Source organism: Mastomys coucha, unplaced genomic scaffold (assembly GCF_008632895.1).
Source record: "Mastomys coucha isolate ucsf_1 unplaced genomic scaffold, UCSF_Mcou_1 pScaffold23, whole genome shotgun sequence".
Lineage (NCBI taxonomy): Eukaryota > Metazoa > Chordata > Mammalia > Rodentia > Muridae > Mastomys > Mastomys coucha.
In genome coordinates this window covers 90786022-90801079 of record NW_022196906.1, presented here as the reverse complement: position 1 = coordinate 90801079, position 15058 = coordinate 90786022, and the positions used below count along the sequence as shown (strand labels likewise).

The following is a 15058-nucleotide window of genomic DNA, read 5'->3' as shown; positions in this document are numbered from 1 at the left end:
CAGTGTGAAGTTAGAATTCCTTCAGGGCGGTGCCAAGTTCCATTTGGAATTTATTTATGGTTGCTTGGATGGCGAAGGCATTGTCTTCAAAAACCTTGGTGTTGTTAAACTGCCAGTTACTGGTGTAGTTTTAATGAGTTTCACCATCGAAAGGGTCATCCAAGCAAGATCACAATGTTATAAAATGGTTGTTGGCACACTCTATGTAATATCAAAATTGAATAACGGTATCAGATAAAATAACAGATGGGAATGAAGCTTGTAGATCATCCTTTATCATGTACTCAAAAACGATTTAATTCTCTAGGGAAAAAAAAAAAGTACCCTTTTTTAAACAAATGATGTTTGTAAATGTGGATATCCCCAGGCAAAAACAAATCAAAGCCTTGAAACCCAAAACTCATACTTCATGTAAAAGTTAATTGAAAATGTTATTTTGGTATTAAATACAAATCATAAAACTATAAGATCTTTTTGAAGCATTCCTAGATTTAAGAGCACAGATTGTAATCCAGACAGAAACTATAGCCAAGTTAGACTTCAGCAAAATTACAATTTTCTGTGACTGAGAAGATAAGCAGCAGTCTGAAGGAAAAATACCAGAAAACCATAAATTCAGCTAAGGACAAACGTCTAAATTATAATTTATAAGGAACACTCAAATGCAACAGTAAAAGTATCCAAAAAGGAATTGGGCAAAATAAATAAAAGTGTACCTAAGTGGCTATCAAAAACATAAAATATGCATTTGAAAGATGTTCAAAATCACTAGTAACTACAGACATGCAAATTAAAACCATAATAGTTGCTGTCCATGCCCATCCCGGTCAGCTACATTTGTAAAACATGCTGATCCCACAGGGCTGTGAAGCAGACAGCAGAAGGGGATCAATCATACATTTCCTGGGGGGGAAAGTAAGCTGATAGAACCAAACTAAGAAACAATGAAAAACACACAACTGTCAAAGGAGCCAGCAACTGCAGTCCTGGACACTTGTCCCAGAGAAATGGAAGTCTCAGGTCACAAAAGCCTATATGTAGATGTTTATAGCGCCTCTGTTTGTACCATTCAAGCACTGGAAACAACCAGGCACCCTTCACTGGGTAGACAGTTCAGTTGATACAACCACTGTGGAGAGCTCTTGGGGCTGCTTCTAGGAATTTAGCCAGAATATTTGACATTGGGCTAGGACAAGGAAGTAAGCTCAAGAAAATACAGCTAAGGAATGTATTCATCGTACCTTGATCATCTTGATAAGCCCCTACAAACAGTGACCTTGGGACCTTTGTTTGTGCCCACTTTGTTCCTTGACTACTTTGTTTATGCCTGAGGACTCACCATATTCTTTGTATGTACCTAGAATGATATAAAAAAAGACTGGAAAAAATATTAAACCTGCTTCAGCATTTGCTAGAGTCATACTATAGTGTTGTCTAATTGTCTTTTTTGTTTTTCTTTAATCCTCACTCCCTGCCTCAAGACCCTGTTGATTGACTGAGCTGGCTTGGTCAAACCACAAGATGGAATACAACCAGCAAACAAAAAGGCAAGAACTGCTGACATGGGGAACAGCCAGAGGGCTTTCAAAAAAAACAGAGGCTTAGTGAAAAAAGAGACATTCCCAAAAGGTTATTCAATTTTACACAAATGGTTGCATTGATACAGTGTGCATGAAATAATAAATTACAGAGCTAGAGGACAGACTGATGGTTGCCTGGAGCTAAAGAGTGGACGAGAGACTTCAGCTGGCTAGGCCAGCATGTCAGAGGTATATAAGTCGCCACCCCATCCTAACAATCTTAGCCAGGCAACAGTGGCTGGGCAGTGGTGGCGCAGGCCTTTAATTCCAGCACTTGGGAGGCAGAGGCAGGCGGATTTCTGAGTTTGAGGCCAGCCTGGTCTACAGAGTGAGTTCCAAGACATCCAGGGCTACACAAAGAAACTCTGTCTGGAAAAACAAACAAAAAAAAAAACTGTTAGCCACAAAATAGAAGTAACCATTGCTGAGGGAGTAGATGCCCATGAGCAGAGATGCCTCACAGGAACGAGTGCTGGGGAAGGATGAATTGCTGGAGGCTCAGTGTGGGTGACTGTGAGAGACTGCAAACTCCAGAGACCTGCAAACTCCAGAGATTGCCGCTGCAACAATTAGTGATTCAGTTTTCCCTTCCGGAGTTGTCCAAGGGTCTCACAGTGCGGTGTGGGAGGAAGGGGAGCCTTTCCACCCCACCCCCAAAACACCCCATGCCACCCCTGCCTCCCCTCCCCTACTCCTCACCTCCGTGCCTTTTTCCATCTGAAGAACAAGAAGGCCAAACTCTTTTAAATGTGAGAGTGTTCTTTCTTGATAAAGTTTGCCCTTGGGAGAAATTATTTCAGAGACTAATTTGCTGGTGTTCACCAGAGCCTAACTGGCCAGGAAGAATTTTCAACCAGAAGTGACTCCAGTCATCCTGTCCCACTGAGAACGGACGGACACTGAGGAGCACATCTGAAGATCAAGATCCAGAGAACCAATTCACTCCAATGCTAGCACCTGACCATCAGAGTCCAGCACGCTTCTCGCTGGCTTACCTTAGCATGCTCCTAAAGGCCTGCTGATGTAAGACCCCCGAAGTCTCACCCTAGGTGTGCGACCCCCACAGACCACAGCTTGACGATAGATCGATAGATCGATGCAATGGCAAGAGGTTATTGATCCTACGCGTGAGGTTGCTCAGCCTCGCAGGGAGAGTCAACCCCAAGCTCAAAAAGCACACATCTTTTATACCTTGCAGAGGGCCAACTTCAGCAACAGGGCTAGCTGGCTTACTTTGATTGGTGCAACACAGGACAAAGGATATCTTCAGGCATTGGTTGGCTTGCTGGGGGTGGGGGGGCTGTTCTTGGCCTGGTTAGTCAACTTCTTTGGAAAGTCCTTGGAAAAGGGCCAAGTTGGAAAGTCCCTTAGAGGGGTAAGGAACTAGGTGGTAGGGGGATTATTGATGTCAAGGTCAGGGTGACATTCTCTGCTCAGAATTCAGCACAGGGAAGGGTAGGGGAGGTTTTTCCGAGAACAGTTATTTTTGTTTGGGCTGATCTCAAACAGAGTAATCTTTTAGCCTGGCCACTCTGACTTATAACCTGACCATCAGAACTTTGTTTTCACATTTCTAGAACTTAAACAAACAGATGTTTCCATATTCTCATGACTTTGTTTCCCAGAACTTAATTCGTACATTCTCAGGCAGTTAGGTTTTGACTTTGTTTCTCACACTTTTGAAACTTTATTTCTTCACTGACAGAGCTCCTTTCCCCCACAATGCCATATCTGCCTAACAAGCATGCAAAGGACAAAGAGTGCAGCTGGAAGAGACAGAGAAAACATCAAACCCAGGCTCAGATGTAACTACTGCTGGGCTGTTGAAATTAGCATTCTAGGGACTAAAACCTGCAATAAGAGCTCTCACAGACAAAAGGGGCTGCATATAAATAATGTTAGCGGAACCTGGAAATTCTAAAGAAGATCATAAAAAGGAGGTTAGGGATCAAAAACACAGACACAAAGCATGGCCTTAGTGGGCTTCATTAGTGGATAGGACAGTTGAGGAAGGACCCTCTGAACTTGAGGCTATCTCTATAGAAACCTCCAAAACAGAAGAGGGGGAGAGGGGAGAAGGGAGTTAGGGAAAGGGGCTGAAGAGAAAAAGAACAAAACATTTGAGAACTACAAAAGGTGAAACATTCAAAACGGGGAGAGAAGAAAGGGAGAAAATAAGCAGTTAAAATAATAATAACTAGAATTTTCCCCAAAAGCAATGTCAGGGCCCTGAGCATCAATCCAGAAGGGGAGAGGACACCAAGGACCAGAAAAGCCAGGAGCGTCACGTTTAGTTCTGTCATTGTCACTCTGGAGGGAAACAAGGCTTACCACTAGAGGAGAAGAACACGTGATCTCAGGATGCCTCCTTCAGCAAATCCTTCTGTTATGCGCCACCAGATCATGGCCCACAGATCAACTAAGCAGGGATCATAGGAGCTCACAGAGACTGAAGCTGCGGTCACGGAGCCTGCAGGAGTCTCTGCTAGGTCCTTGGCATACATGCTATGCTTGCTTAGCTTAGGGATTTTGTGGGACCCTTAACAGTGAGAGTGGGGTGTCTCTGGCTCTTTTTCCTGCTCTTGGGACCCTTTTCCTCCTGCTGGATTGCCATGTCCAGCCTTCATGTGAGGGTTTGTGCCTAGTCTCATTGTATCTTGTTATGCTCCGATCAGTTGGCATCCCTGGGAGGCCTGCCCTTTTCTGAAGGGAAACAGAGGAGGAGTGGATGGGAGCAGGGAGGTGGGAATGGGGGTATTGGGAGGAATGGAGGGAGGGGAAAATGCAACCAGGATGTATTATGTGAAAGAAGAATAAATAAAAAGAAAAACCATGACCTATTGGCTGGCACTGATTAAAAATAAGCCTTTCTTTTGCTCAGAAGCCATGTAAACAAGTAAAGAGAGATATTTAAAAGTTAAAGAATATTTAAAGAAAAAACCCATTTTGCAAAATTATCCTTCAAAAGAAAAGGAGGACTAAAGACTGACTCAGATAAGGAAAAACTGAAAGATGTGTTCCTTGAAAAACCCTTTAGGAGTTTTTCAGAGAAAAGGAAATTATGTAGATCAAGATCTTCAGTCTGTATGAAGTATTGCAGAAGGAAAAAGTGAATGTAAAACCCTTCATTTTGTTATTCTTAATTGATATAAAGGATAACACCAGCAAATATGTTTTACTATATCTTCCTAGACACATCATATATATATATATGTATATATATATATATATATACACACACACATATATATACATATATACATACATGCATGCATGCATGCATACATTAGATTGAATGAGATACCCCTCATAAGTCTTGAGCATTTGCTTACCTGGACCCAGTGAGTAACTCTTTATGAAGGTTTATGAGGTATGACTTTGTTGAAGGAAATGTGCAGTGGCTATTTCTGGTTGTCAACTTGACTATATCTGGAATGAACTACAATCCAGAACTGGAAGGCTCACCTGTGATCATGATCTTAAGGCTGGGAGATACAACTTTCTGACCTAGATCTTGGCATGGAGAACTTGAGGCATAGTGGCCATGAATCCCAGGAGCCTAAGGCAAGGAGATCTCTGAGTTTAAGTCAGCCTGGGAAGTCCCAGATTCAGTCGTGATAGTACACACCTTTAATCTAGGCCACACCTCCTGCTGGAGACCTACATAAGGGCATTGGAAGAAGGAAAATTCACACTCTCTTCTTTACCTGCTTGCCTTGTGGGACTTAGCAACTGCTGGATCCTTGGACTTCCATTCACAGCTGCTGCTGACCATTGTTGGGGAGTTGGACTACAGACTGTAAGTCATCAACAAATTCCCTTACTATATAGACTACCCATAAGTTCTGTGACTTTAGAGAACCCTGACTAATACAAAGTATGTCACTGAAGGTGGGATTGTGGTTCATGGTGTGAGCTTTGGGCTACTATGTCTTGCTTCTGCTCCTCCATCATGGATTCTAACACTCTGGAACCACAAGCACAAAATAAACCATTCCTTCTACAAGTTGCCTTGATCACAGCAATAGAGAAGTGACTAACCCTATATACAATACATACATTTATGTATAAGTGAGACAAGTGGCAGAAATGGAAGTACTGAGAATTAGGGTCCATCACCATTATAAAACAAACCACTCAGGAAGAAGCATGAAGTCATTTGAGAGTTAGCTTAGTGATGAATATGTACTGCAGCTCCTACAGTAGCCTCTAAAACGCGTTTTTAAATCTTATTTAAGACAGAGGCAGACTGGAGAGATGGCTCAGTGGTTAAGAGTACTGACTGCTCTTCCAGTTCTGAGTTCAATTCCCAGAAATCCCATGGTGGCTCACAACCATCTGTAAGGGGGGTGGGGGGGGACCCGATGCTCTTTTCTGTTGTGTCTGAAGACAGCTACAGTGTACTCACATATAATAAATAAATAAATCTTAAAAAAAAAAAAAGACAGAGGCAAGCTATTGCACATGTAGCTACAGACATCTGATATTTCACAAAGAAAAGGCAGGGTCTTCAACAAATGGTGCTGGGAGAACTGAATGCCAAAATGCAGAAGAGTGAAACTAGACCCGTATCACCCTGTGTTAGGAATTCACTGCAAGTGGATCAAAGACCTCGATTTGAAACCTAAACTTCTGGAAGAGAACATAGGCAGTAGCCTACACAGTATAGATGTGGGAATGAACTTCTCGAAGAAGACTGCATTTGCCAAGGAATTTAGGCCAACAATTGACAACTATGACCTCATAAACTGAAAAGGCTTCTGTACAGCCAAGGAAACAATCCAGAGAAGAAGAAACCCACAGTTACCCATCTGACAACAGATCAATATTCAGTATATATGAAGAACTCAAAAAAGAGAAAGTCAAGAAGACAACCCAATTTAAAACAACTGACATTTCATCTCACCCAGTAGGTGCAGCAAAGACCGACCAAGCAGCTGACAACAAATGCTGGCGAGGTTGCAGTGAAGACAGTTTCATTTGAGGTTGGTGCGACTGCAAATTGCTGCAGCCACTCTGTGGGGTGTGGAGAACTCAGCATGGAGAACACTCAGAAAGCTAAAGAGAAATCGGTCCTACAACCCGTTCATACCACTCCTTGACATATGCCCACAGGACTCTAACTCCTACGCCACTCTACCTGCCCAGCCGCGTTCATTGCTACGCTATTCATAATCGCCAGGAAATGGAAACAACTTTACTGTCCTTCAGCAGAGGAATGAGTAATGAAAACGTGGCACATATACTCAGTGGAATACTATTTAGATGTAAAAAAAAACATACAGTCATGAAATTTGCAGGTAAATAGGAACTAGAGGGTATTATACTGAGTAGGATAACAGAGAATCAGAAAGACAAGAACTACATGATCTCTCTTATCTGTGTAGCCTAGCTCCAAATCTTTAGATATGGGTATATAACCTGGAGTAACCTCAAAAAGCAGGAAAGTGGGTTGGTGAGATGGCTCAGTGGTTAAGAGTACTGATTGCTCTTCCGAAGGTCCTGAGTTCAAATCCCAGCAACCACATGGTGGCTCACAACCATCTGTAATGATATCTGACTCCCTCTTCTGGTGTATCTGAAGACAGCAACAGTGTACTTACATATAATAATAAATAAATCTTTTTTAAAAAAAAGCAGGAAAGTAATGGTAGGCATGGGAAAGTAATGGGGGCATAAGAGGGAGTCTAGAGAGCAGAATGGGGGGGTGTATATGAAGAAGAAATGAGAAAATGGAGATGAGGACTTTAGTTAGAAAGAGGAAGGGAGGTCAGTAAATAAGAGGGAGGAAGAAGGGAGAAATAAGAGGCATCCCTTAGAGGTTTTGGTCAGGGTCATCCAAGAGATTCCTCCCAAAACAGTCCAGTCTGCTGCTGTTGCCCTTGGTCTCAGGGACTGAAGGTAAGTCCTATTGCTGAAGACACAACACACTTTGGACACAGGACTCAGAGGACTCAAGCTGATCCTGTGAGTACATGTGCTGTGTTCACACGATGGCAGACTTCAGGCAAGTAAAACATTATACATAAAAACAAGGTTTTGCTTTTTTTTTTTTTAAGTCAGATTCTTTTTTTTTTTTTCATTAATATGGTGCAAATTTAATAGTCTAGCATACATACATTTTCCAACATTTTACATCAAACAGAATTATTGCTTCTTTTATAGATTGTTAAGTCAGATTCTTAAAACACATATACACAAACACAAAAGGCTGCAAATTAATAAAAACTGGAAGACACAAATAGTAATGAATAAAGCAACAAATAGGGAAGATGAATAACTACGATAGACATCACAACTGCTTGCTTGACTGGGGTGCCATGCTGGAGAAGACAAATCACAGAGGAAATAAAAAGAAGGTCTGCGGAAGTCAGGGTTAGAGAGATGAAGGGAAACAGGAGGGGCTCTGAGGATGGGGGGGGGGGCAGGGCTGTGAAACTACTCTACATGGTACTGTAATTATGGTACATATCACTACACATTTGTCCAGACTCACAGAGCATAAAGCACTAGGGAATTCTGGTGTAAATGAGAGAGATTAGTGATAAGAACTTGATACATCAATGTGGATTCATTAATTACAACTAACACCCCCCTCTAGTGGAAGATGTTGGTAATGCATGTGAGTAGGCAGGCTACAAATGGAAACTCTTCCTCTCCTCTCGTGTTTACAATGAATTAGAGATACTCTTCAGTGGAGCGAGAGGGAGGTGCTTGGGTTAGAGAGGTGGCTTGGGCACTAGAAGAGCTTACTGCATAATGATGGGAGCCAGGGTTTAGATCCCAGCACCCACATCACAAGCACAGCAGGCATCCCTTCAAATGCCTGTAACCAGTAACCTGGGTTTCAAGAGAGCCAGAGACAGCACTGCTAGGTTCCATCTTGGCACAGCAAACACAGGTCCCAGGTTCACCTTGCCTCAAAGAGATGCGCAGAGAGTGGCAGAAGAGGATGCTTGTTATTTCCTGGCCTCTGCATGTGTGCATAGGTGTGCAAACCTTCACATAAATGCACGTCCACACACTCACACAGACACAGATGCAAGCATATACAAATGAATACATCAACCCTTTTAGAGTAGTCTAGTTTTCAAGGAGGCGGTAGGTTCGAGGAAAATGGATCCGTCTGGCAAAGGGCCACAGACAGTTTCCTACTTTGAGGTTTGCTCAATCATTGTCATTATCTTGGCTTTAATAATGTGCTTGTTTTGCAAAGTGTTATACACAAAGTTTTCTTGCTGTATTATTTCTTACATCTACATATGAATATATATATATACACATATGTCAAAATTTAAATTAAAAAAGGAATGGGCTGCTAGCATATTTAGAATGTGAATGAATTTCAAAATTGCTATGCAGGGTAGAAACTAAACATTCAAAAATAAATACTATATGACTGTATACAAAATACAACCAATATGAAAGCTACAACTTCTAACTTGACTTTTACTGAAAAAAAGAATACATTTGAAAAAAATAGATAAATGGCCAAAGGGTAATAAATGCTAAACTACAAACAATCAAGAAGGTTATGAAAATGGTTTTTTCTTGACTGTGGCAATGGCTTTACAGATTTCAATAATTTAAAAAAACTCATTGACTCATACTCCAAACATGTGACTAAACTTACATAAATTACCTCTCAGTAGAGCTAATAAGGAAACAAAAAGAAGTGATTCACCCAGAAACCAAACAGCTAACAGGGAACCATTAACTGACCTCCTACAGTCCTGATCATCCAAGACTTGTGATTGATAGCCAATGTTGTAAAGAAACTCTAAGTATCAGTCTATTAATTAATCAATGAACATCATTCAATTCCTTCTACACACTAAGTCTGCACATGGAGTGTTCTACACACAACAACACAACTCAGTTCTTGAATATAACTCAAGGACAGAGATACAGGAACAAAATGGCAGATGCAAGCCTGGAAGTATGCACTGATGAGAGGTGACTGCCCCCAAGGGCTCTGCAGGAGAAAACATGAAGCAGCCTTCCCTACCAACATGCACACGCGAGCACACACACACACACACACACACACACACACCACCACCACCACCACCACCACCCTGTTCCCAGCTCCTTTGAATCCTGAAGTTTTCTGGTTTCTTTGGAAACTCAGTTATGTCATATGATGTTTTGCTAAAGCAGATACATGAGAGGACACATGAGTAGCTATCCAGTGACCATGGAGAACCGGATACAGCAGGAAGGAGAGCTAGGGATGGAATAGAATGGGTGATGAGAGAAATAACAAGCCAAGACAAAGTTCTCTGATCAAGGCTCAAATTTTAATGTTCAGCTCTAAATATGTAGGGAAAAACCCCAAAGGCCTATCCTTTGTTCTGGCTGGATTCTGTTGCTTTGTCTCAGTTGGATTCTGTTGCAAAACAAGCTCAGTAGGAGGTCAGCTCCTCAAGGCTCAGGCAGGAAGATGTAAATGTAGCAAGGCCAGGCCTCTGGAAGGGCACACACACATGGTATTTAGAAAGAATATGAACATGAACCCACAGACAGTAGCAGGAAGCTCTGGCACTGATTTGTCTCCACCCACATTGCTGTTCTTTGCTAGTCATGACCTCATAGACAAACTCGCCAAGGAATTTCTCATGCTATTCCAGTGGCTTCTGGATGCATCTGTGGACTCAGGCAGAGCCTTGAGGTTTCTTCTGGATCAAACTGCCCATTGCTGATTTGTGAGTGGTGGTTGCTGAGTGGGCTGGACTGCAGTTGCTGATTCATGTTGGTGTTTTGCTTGGGGACTGCACTGCTGACAAAAAAGACTGGAATCACCCCCAAAGAACTACTTCTAAAAATGTCCACATTTCTCTTTGCCCTACTAACCTTTCTTTTTCGCTACCTCTTGTAGGTGGTGTGCTAAACAGGAGGCTAAAGTGTTTAAGGATCCTTATTAAAGTACGTTTTGAAAACTCTAAGCCAACAGAATCCCACAGATCTTACCTTTCTAATCTCTGTCCATCCATTGCTTTGTCCCAGACCCCAACCCCAGCAGGCACCCCCTGCTAACCCAAGGACTCTCCCCCAAAAACAACAAGTAGACTGAGGACCCAGCGCCACCAGACTAGGTCTCATCCCTGGCTCTAGGGCAGGAAACTGTCTCCTTTCCCCCATTGACTCCACCCACAACCTTGCACAAAGATCTTTTGTCCATCCTTCCTTCCCCTAGCTCATCCCATTAAGCCAGAAAACCAAGTAGGCTGTCTGAACAGCTTTTCTCTTCTGTGTCCCCCAGTTCAAACCCCCCAGTCTCTTCCCCAACTCTATAGCAGAACACCCTTGGCAGCCACACACACACACACACACACACACACACACATATACACACACACACACACACACACACACACACATACACACACACACACACACACACAAACATGCATACATGCACACATGCACATATACACATATGTTCTCATCTCCTATGGGAGATTTCCCCTTCTAACATTCCTCCCCCCACACACACTCCTTGCTGTATCCCAGTAAGCACCCTGTGCTAAACCAGGAGCCTCTCCTCCCAGGGCAACAAGTAGGCTGAAGATGGAGCCACACCTCTCCTCCTGCTGCTCCTGAGAAACGATCCTCCCATTTTCATGCCCAGCTTTGTAGCAGGAAATCTGCTATGTTCTTGTTTCCTCTCTGACCCCATCCCTATTGACCACAAAGACCTTCCCTACAACCTTTCATCCCTCCACTCACCCCAGCATCTCAGCCTCCAACACCAGCAGAGACCTGAGATCCATCCCTGCACAGCAGCTGAGCCGGCCAGGGAAAACAGGCAACGCACAGTCCTCACACCTGCCAAAAAATCCAGGGAGGAAACAGAAAACCAGGAACAAAACACCCACTCAGCAAAGACAAACCCAGAAAGAAGCACCAAGACTTACAATCATCCCAAACCCAGAGACCTAGACAGCAGCATAAAGATATAATCAACAGCAGCCAAAGCAATATGTCTCCACTGGAGCCCCGCTATTGCTATTCTACCACAGCAGGCCCTGAATATCCCATGGCCAAGAAAAAAAGACCTTAAAACCAACTATATGAAGATGATAGAGGTTTTTACAGATAAAATTAATAAATCCCTTAAAGAAGTCCAGGAAAGGCACGGCAGTAAGGTGTCTTGACTCTGCAGATGTCCAATTTAGATATGGCAGCAGAATCCAGAGTATGCCTGAGGACCTCAGGAACCATGCCTAAACCACACAAGGAAGCAGGGGCTGCTTTCATTCAAACCCAACAGCTCTGTGCAGCCATGGCGGACACCTTCCTAGATCACATGTACCACCTGCACATTGTCTCCGCACCCAGCATGCCTGTAACACAGGTATCATTTGTATCATTGATTCTGCTTCCCGATCTGTGGCAATGCTGAAGGAGACGATTAAATCTGGAATAAATGTGACTCGGCTGGACTTTTCTCATGGAACCCAGGAGTACCATGCAGGGACCATCAAGAATGTCCATGCAGCCACAGAAAGTTTCAAATCTGACCCTATCGTCTACCTGCCTGTTGCAGTGGTTCTGGACACAGAGGGACCTGAGATCCAGACTGGACTCATCAAAAGCACTGCAGAAGTGGAGTCAAAGAAGGGAATCACTCTGGACAATGCCTATATGGAAACATGTGAGGAGAATGGCCTGTGGCTGGACTATAAGAATATCTGCAAGGTGGTGGAGGGCCAGAAAAATCTACATAGGTAAGTGATTCAGTGTCAACTAACTTGGACCCCTGGGAGAATTCAGAGTCTGAGCCACCAACCAAAGAGCATACATGCTGATCTAAGGCTACTGGCACATATGTAGCGGAGGGCTACCTTGTCTGACCTCAGTGGGAGAGGATACACCTAATCTTGTGGAGACTTGACTGGTCAGGGTGGGGAGATACCAGGGAGGGGGAATCATCTCAAAGGCGGAAGGGAATGGACATGGGGAAGGGACTTTGGGAACGGGGACCGAGAGGAAGGCAGCATTTGGGATGTAAATAAATAAAAAAGATCCACATAGATGGTAGGTTCATTTTACTGGACGGAGGAGAAAGTAGTACTGACTTCTTGGTGACAGAAGTGGAGAATGATGGCTCACTGGGCAGCAAGAAGGAGGTGAACCTTCCTGGAGCTGCTGTGCACCTCCCTGCTGTGTCAGAAAAGGACATCCAGAATCTGAAGTTTGGAGTGAAGCAGGATGCAGACATGGTGTTTGCATCTTTCGTCCGCAAGGCAGTCAGTGTGCCTGGGGTTAGGAAGGTCCTGGGAGAGAAGGGCAAGAACAACAAGATCATCAGCAAAATCGAGAGCCATGAAGATGTCTGCAGGTGTGATGAGATTTTGGGAGCCAGTGATGGGATCATGGTGGTTCCTGATGACCTAGGCATTGAGATTCCTTCAGAGAAGAGCTTCCTGCCTCAGAGGATGATGGTCAAGTGATGCAACCGAGCTGGGAAGCCTGTCGTGTGCACCACACAGATGCTGGAGAGCATGATCAAGAAACTGCATCCCACCCATGCTGAGGCAGGGAGGTGGCCAACATAGTCCTAGATGGAGCAGACTGCATCATGCTATCTGAAGGAACAGCAAAGGGAACTACCCTCTGCAGGCTGTTCACGTGCAGCACCTGATTGCCCTTGAGGTAGAGGCTGCCACCTACCACTTGCAGTTCTTCAAGGAACTCCACCATCTGGCACCTATTACCAACAACCCCACAGAAGCTGTGAGCACCGTGGAGGCCTGCTTCGAGTCCTGCAGTGAGGCCATTATCATGGTTGTTAAGACTGGCAGGAGTGCTCACCAACTGGCCAAGTACCACCTTTGAGCTCCCATCATTGCTGTGATGGACAATCCCCAGACAGCTCCCCAGGCCCATCTGCACCGTGGCATCTTCCCTGTGTTGTATAATGAACCAGAATGAGATACCTGGGCTGAGTATGTTGACCTTCATGTAAACTTGACCATGATTGTTGGCAAGGCCCAAGGCTTCTTTAAGATGACTGGGTGACACTCTAGCTCTGACTTTACCAACACCATGCATGTAGTGCCTGTGCATTCATAACCCTCTGGAGCCCCTCTTCTAACCCCTGTCCCATCCCCTCTCCCAGCCCATCAATTAGACCAGCAATGTTTGTAGTGCTCACTCTGGGCCATAGGGTGGTGCTGGTGGGCTGGACACCAGGGAAAATTAATGCCTCTGAAACATGAAAGAGTCCAGCTTGTCTATCATATGACCCTACTTGACCCAGGGGTGAAGGAGGAATGCAGGATTGAAAACCCTTTGACTTTATCACAAAAAAAGAGCAACATCTCTGTATACTTTACCCCTATAGAAACTTGCCCAGAGAAGTCCCAGCCCTGGCCTGGAGGCAAGAGGCAGCAAGAGTAGGGGCTGAGGGCATTATGCCCAGGATTCCAGTGTAGCTTACATTTGGTCCTGGCCTTGACTTGCTTTCCCAACAACTTTGTCCTCCCCCATTCCTCCTTGTACACCCCATTCCACTGTCACTGCAGACACTCCACTCTCCACCCTCTATTCTTCAGCATCTCTAGGCCTGTTGCTATATGCCCACCTGAATGTATTGATAATACAATAAACAGCAGCTGAAAGGAAAAAAAAAAACAGAAAGAAAAGAAAAAAGAAAAAGAAATCCAGAAAAACACAGTGTGAGGAAATTAATAAATCCCTTAAAGAAAAGCATAAACAAAAAATTGGGGAAAATGAATAAATACCTTAAAGAAATAATAAGTAAATAACCCACAAAGAAGAAATAAAAAATACAAACAAAGGGAATTCTGGAAATTAAGAATTTATGAATTCAAACAGGAACTACAGAGGCAAACTTCACCAACAGAATACAAGAAGTGGGAGAGAGAATCTCAGTCATGGAAGATATGATAGAAGAAATTAATACATTGGTCAAACAAAATCATTAATCTAAAAAACTCCTGAAAACATCCAGGAATTCTGGGACACCATGAAAAGACCAAATGTAAAATAGGAATAGAGGAAGAAAAAGAATCACAGCTCAAAGTCCCAGAAAATATTTTGAACAAAATAATAGAAGAAAAATTTCCTAACCAAAAGAAGGAGATGCACGTGAAGTATAAGAAACTTACAGATAACCAACTAGATTGGACTAGAAAAGAAAGTCCCCCCACCACATAATAATCAAAACACTAAATATGTACAACAAAGAAAGAATATTAAAAGCTACAAATGAAAGGACCAAGTAGCCTATAAAGGCAGACCTATTAGAACTATGCCTGATTTCTCAATGAAGACTCTAAAAGACAGAAGAGCCTGAACAGGTGTTCTTCAGACTCTAAGAGATCATAGAAGCCAGCCCAGATTACTATACCCAGCAAAACATTAAATCACCATAAATGGAGAAAATAAGTCATTCCATGATAAAGTCAAAATTAAACAATATCTAACTACAAATCCAGCCCTACAGAAGG

The 15058-nt window shown here is 43.4% G+C and overlaps 1 pseudogene; it reads left to right on the top strand.

Annotated features, from left to right (window-relative positions):
* Positions 1–11802: 11802 nt before the first annotated feature.
* LOC116073690 lies at positions 11803–13604 on the top strand (annotated as a pseudogene).
* The last annotated feature ends 1454 nt before the right edge of the window (positions 13605–15058 follow it).